Below are 6,411 nucleotides of genomic sequence, written 5' to 3'. Positions count from 1 at the left end.
CAGGGCCTAGAAGGTGGCCGGGGCATTAGAAAGCCCGAAAGGCATCACCAGAAACTCGAAGTGGCCATGGTGAGTGCGAAACGCCGTCTTGGCGATGTCGTTGGGGTGCATCCGCACCTGATGATACCCAGAGCGTAGGTCCAGCTTTGTGAAAAAGCGAGCTCCATGGAGCTCATCGAGGAGCTCATCGGCCACCGGAATCGGGAACTTGTCCTTGGACGTCTTGGCGTTGAGGGTGCGGTAGTCGATGTAGAAGCGCCACGACTGGTCCGCCTTGCGCACCAGCAATACGGGCGTCGAGAAAGGCGAAGTAGTCGGCCTGTTGATCCCTTGGGTGAGCATGGCCGTGCACTGCCGCTCCAGCTCGTCCTTCTGTAGCTGGGGGTAGCGGTAAGGGCGCACCGCCACCGGTGCGGTGCCCGGTAGCAAGTGGATGCGGTGGTCGTACGCTCGCGCTGGCGGAAGGGTCGTGGGTTTAGTGAAGACGATGGTGTGCTGCTGGAGTAGGACGACCAGCAGCGACTGCCGTGGGTCAGGAGGCAGCCGCGGCCATCAGCTATGCCGAGGGGGTTGGAGAGGGTGCAGCCGCCCCGACCACCCCCTGCCAGGTGATGCGGCGGCCGTCGCACCAAAACGATAGGGTGAGGGCCTCGCAGTCCCATAGTATGGGGCCCAAGGTGCGGATGAAGTCAAAGCTGATGATGAAGTCAAATCCGCCCAAGTTGAGGCCGACACACGTGATGGCGAAGTCCTCGTCGTAGATGCGAATGGGCACGTTGCGCGCGATGCCCTCACAAGGCATGCGGTCGCCATTGGCCACCGTGATCCACAGACGCTCCCCACCCGTGGGAACGAGCCCTAGGCGGCGCATGGTCTCCCCCGACACGAAGTTATGGGTGGAGCCCGTGTCGAGGAGGGCTAGGAAGTGTTCGCCCTTGATGACGACGGGCAGCAGCATGGAATTGGCAGCCCGAATACCTGCAATAGCCTAGAGGGAGACCATAAGGGCGTTAGCGGTAGCCATCTCCGGGGCGGCCAACTCGCTGGAAGGGGTGTCCTCGGTCGTCTCCACGGGAGCCTCAACGATGTAGTCGTCGGCCTCCAGGTAGAAGAGACGCTTGCACATGTGCCCGCGCACATAAGGCTCGTCACAGTTGAAGCACAGCCCCTGGCGACGGTGCTCCTGCTGTTCGGCTAGAGAGAGCCGACGAAAAATGGGCGCCGCCGGGGTCGGTGTAGGAGCGGCGGCCGTAGGTGTAGGACCCGCGCTCAGCGTCCACTACTGCGGAGTCTAGGTCGACCGCTGGGGTGGCCGGGTGCCGTGAGGCTACGGTGCAGGTGGAGGTACGCATTCCTCGAACGCCCGTGCCAAGTACATGGTGGACTGGAGGTCGGGCAGTGCGCGGAGCTGAACCTGCTTGCGGAGCTAGTCCGGCAGCCCACCCACGTACAACTCTGCCTTTTGGCGAGTGGAGAGGTTGCGGGCATGGCATAGGACGGCATTGTAGCGCTCTGAGTAATCCTGCATGGAAGAACCAAAAGGAAGGCGGGCAAGCTCCGCCAACCGTGTGCCCAAAACAGGAGGCCCGAAGCGGAGCGAGCATAACTCGCGGAAGCGGTCCCAAGGGGGCATGCCCTCATCCTGCTCCAGGGTGTAGTACCATGTCTGGGTGAAAGGACCTAGGATGCCGCCTAGAGGGGGGTGAATAGGCGTTTTTGAAAATTAACACCTTTAAATGCGGAAATAATTAGAAAGGGGAGTTTCCAAAATGGAAACTCCAAATCAAGAGTACTACCACCCCTCACAAGTTAGCCACAAAGTAAACAAGGTATAAAGAATATATCTAGAAGCTACAACCCTGCAACACCAAGTTAGAACAGAGAATAAATATTTTCAGTGCAGGTAGGAAATACCCCGTATGATACCGGACTGTCCGGTATACACGATTTCTACAGATCAGCCCCGAACTTGCTCCTTTCGATTTCTATCTTCAAACCAAACTGTAGGCACCTAATGGAGATGACAATATACACAGAGAACCTGCAGCACAGCTAGAGCAACACAAATATCAAATGGAATGCGAATTAAGACACGATATTTGTTTTACCGAAGTTCGGACTCGTTCGAGTCCTACTCTCCGTTGAGGGGGCTGCGGGCGACCCTAGCGAAGGTCAGCCCTAGAGGGTACCACGAAGGTCACTCTAGCCGGAGTCTTTTCCAACTCCTTTTCCTCCTTCCACTAAATGATTCCGAGGCGGTGGAATCGACCGTTACAAACTTTCCGAAGCAACCACAATCTCTCGGTTGCTCTTCGGCGACGCCTAGCCGTCTAGGACCGAAGAGTCCAAGAGTAACAAATGCGAATCACGAGATTGACAATATGCACAAGTGCTCAAGTGGTGGCTTGCTCTCTTTTTCAAATTCTTTCTCAACCCACAAATTGATTTTGCAATTTGGATCACACACTCACTAAGAGAGGGTTTAGGAGAGTTGGCAAGGCTCAAAAATGTCTGTCTATCTCAGCAGAATCAGCAGCCTCCAAAGGTGGAGGCTTGGGGGTATTTATAGCCCCCTTGAAAAACTAGCCGTTTTATAGCCGTTGCAATACCGGACACGTCCGGTATGAATACCGGACACGTCCGGTATTACTCACACTGCGCCAACGGTAACTAAGTTACAGTGAAGTTGTGAGGCGTCGGAACTCCCGAAGAATGCCGGGACTTCCGACCGTCGGAACTCCCGACTCAAGTCGGAACCCCCGACCCTCAGTAATTTTGAAAAACATGTAACTGAGTTAAAGTAGTGAGGTGTCGGAACTCCCGACACATGTCGGAACTCCCGACCGTCGGAACTCCCGACTCACGTCGGAACTCCCGACCCTCACGACTTTTGAAAACTGACCGTTGGCTTCTGGTCATCCATACCGGACACATCCGGTATGACCAGGACAGTGAACCCTCCAAGTCAGTTGAAGTGCGAGACGTCAGGAACTCCCGACCCATGCCGAGACTCCCGACCGTCGGAACTTCCGACCTACGTCGGAACTCCCGACGAACCAACACGAGAACAACAGTTTTACAGCTGCTGGACAAATACCGGACACGTCCGGTATTGTCAGACCAGCAAAAAACAGTTAGCACTTTTGTCGCTCAAATACTCAAAACTCACATGGGTTGGCTTGAGCACTTATGAAACATTATCTATCAACATGATGCATCCCTCTTAATAGTACGGCATACCTATTAAACTCAAGATAAATGAAATATGAAATTGTACCACTTGAGTTGTTCTTTTTGAATTGATGCCGTCCCTTCCAATCTTCATCAAGTAAGGGTGCTAACATGTTGATGTTGATCTTTTCACTTGAGCATAGCCATCTTGAGCATGTGACTTGATTCCATTCATCAAGTTTGAATAATCCCAAATGTATCAAGTCACTTCCATCAAATTCTTCATTATAGATTTGATCCTTCACATCAATATGACCATCTTAGCTTGATTAGTACCTCAACTAAATGCAAGTACTTTCTTCTTCACCCTAGCTAGGTTCTTCGGCCGCCAAGCCGTCGCTTGCCCTTCACCCTTGCTTAGTACCTCGAAGCCTTTCCTTGCTATCTTCACCATCTCAAGCCATCAAGTCACATCTTTGTGTTGAATCATCCATTCATGTATTGTTATCATTTTCATTTCAATCTAGCAAGCTTCAAATATGAGACCAATCCATATGCAATCCCTCATGTCTCATTAACTAATAATCACGAGCTTGCTTTCACATAGTACATGGAAATCCCACAATAATTAAGCCTTAGCATGAATTCCATTTGCATTGTTGTCTTGTGCTTGAACTAGATTGTTTATACAACAACACACCATTTTGGCTTTCATTAAGTACCTGTGAGATAACCTATTACCTGTTCACACTTAGCAAACGGGTTAGTCCTTTAATCACGTTGTCATTCAATCAACCAAAACCCACTAAAGGGCTAGATGCACTTTCAATCTCCCCCTTTTTGGTGATTGATGACAACTTGATTAAAGCTTACAAAATGATATAAACATTTAAACTTTTGGGTTCAATGATTTATGAGAGGCTCCCCCTTAATATGTGCTTAAGATTAGAATTCACAAAATGACCTCAAATGTCAATTGCACATACTAAAACATATAGGAGACTCCCCCTAAATCATTGCATCCGTGGGGTGCATGTGTGTGTGACAAAGTGAAGCCGTGATGCATATGACAAGATATATCACACAAGAATAAATATAAAAGCATCACATCAAATATTTTCATTCTAGCATGCATAGTCCTTATGAAAATAAATATGACATATGTAATTCACACATAGCACTCATTACAAATTTTCTCAAGTCCAGAAACCACTGATATATATAGATAAAGATCATGTCTCAAGAGATACAAAGATAAAGCATAAGTAAGTCTCATCTCTCACATGATACAATCTATCTCAAATCCAAGATACATCAATGAAGCTCAAAAACAAACTACAGCCTGCAGTACATATCTTCAGGTACAAAGATAAGCAAATGAAACTATCCTGAAGCTTTAATCAGTCTCTCTCCCCCTTTGTCATCTATCACCACAAAGGTCCAACAATGACATACTAAGGACAAAGGGGCTACAAGCTGTCACGGAAAGCTGAGATCACTCATCATCATCATCTCGACCAGCATCCTCATCATCTGAGCGTGCAACACCGGCTGGACGAGAACCACCCGCACCAGACGGGTCATAGCCACCAGACCCGTAGAGGCCACCACCACCTGTCAGGTCACTCCACCAATCTGTAGCATAGTCGTCTGCAGTGCTGGGACATGGCTGAGAGTGAGTAGGCACACGAGCCTGAAGTGGTAGAGTGTCAGGGTGCTCAGGTGCCTGCTGCTGCTGCTGTCGCTGTATGAACTCAACATACTCTCTATCATATCTAGCCTGCTGCTGCTCCTCAGTCTCAGGCTCACTAGCTGCCTCATCTGATAGAGGAGACCTAGGAGGATCAAGCTCAAGATTAGAAGCAATTTGCTTCAAAGTCCGAGTGTCCTTCCTCCTAGCCTCCCTCTCCTTCTGCTGCCTAGTCTGGATGTCACGGCACATCCCAAATATGGAGCTGAAAAGCCTGCGGATAGGCGAAGGAGGACTGCCACGGCGTGAAGTAGAACATGAAGGAGCACGTGGTGAAGGTGAAGCTCCTGCTGGTGCACCACTCCCAGGTGCATCTGCCTCTGGTGCTGCTGCTGCTCCTCCTGGTCCTGCTGGAGGTAACCCTGTCTCAGGCAAATCTGCAATAATCTTCAGGGCCTTGTGAATCTTATCATACTCAAATGTGTGCCCTGTCACCTGCTCAATCATATGCATGATATAAGGAGCAAAACCATAGCTCTTGAGGGGCCTCTCTCCAACACTCCTGATCTCGGACCAAATAAAGTCAAACACGCTGAAGGGCCGAGCATCAGGTGCCATCCTGTGGAGTAGGTTCCTAGAGTAATCAGCAATGGTGCCCTTGTCTCCACCCTTGCAGTCAATAGTCTTCCTGAACATCCTGTCCAGGTACCTGTAGGTAGGGTGAAGACCTAGAACCTTCCCCACAGCTCCTCTCACACCACCAGGAGGATACATGTAGGCGAGCTGCTCAGGAGGGTAACACCTGCTCGGTGTGGATCCTGTCCCTCTGGAGATCATCCTCTGAGAAGCCAAGATGGGCGGCAAAAACATCATAGTCAACACTGTACCACTGTCCCTCAAGCATCCAGTGCATCCGCCGCTCATCCTCCTCAACAAATAGAGTAGCATAGAACTGAGCTACTACCTCTGTGTTCCAGTCATGCTGGAACTCCATGATCTCATAAACTCCTGTGCTCTGGCAATGGCAATAGCATGATCAACTGAGGCCTTTGCAACTCTCTAATATATTGCCAGTCAATCCACTGAGACCTGGCAATTACTGGGTTCCTGGTAAGAATCACACTGGAGTAGAAGTCCAAGTGAAAGGCTGTCTAGGAAGCGGTGATCGTACTGAACCTTAGGTAAGCTCCTCGGATCAACCCTTCGCTCATCTCTAGCCTTCCTGGTCATACCCTTTCCCCTGTAGTCAATTCTGGGAACATAGGAGGGCACATTGGGCAGACGTGTCTCAAGAAGACCATAATGCATCCCCTGACCAGGCTGGTGCTGAACTGGAGGAACTGACTCCTCCTCCTCAATCTCCTGCTCCTCATCTAAGCTATCACCATCTGATCCTCTGTCAGTGCTCTTCCTCTTTCTTTCATCTCTAGACTCCACTCTGAACTCATCAGTGTCTGTGTCAGAAGAAGAGCTCCCGGACCCCTCTGCATACTGAGCTGCTGCACTAGTGGCAGCCCTGGTGGACCTCCTGCTGGTCGGCTGAAATCCAG

This window comes from Miscanthus floridulus, chromosome 11 (assembly GCF_019320115.1).
Source record: "Miscanthus floridulus cultivar M001 chromosome 11, ASM1932011v1, whole genome shotgun sequence".
NCBI lineage: Eukaryota > Viridiplantae > Streptophyta > Magnoliopsida > Poales > Poaceae > Miscanthus > Miscanthus floridulus.
The sequence above is the reverse complement of the archived record's forward strand: the minus strand, read 5'-3'. Positions refer to the sequence as shown.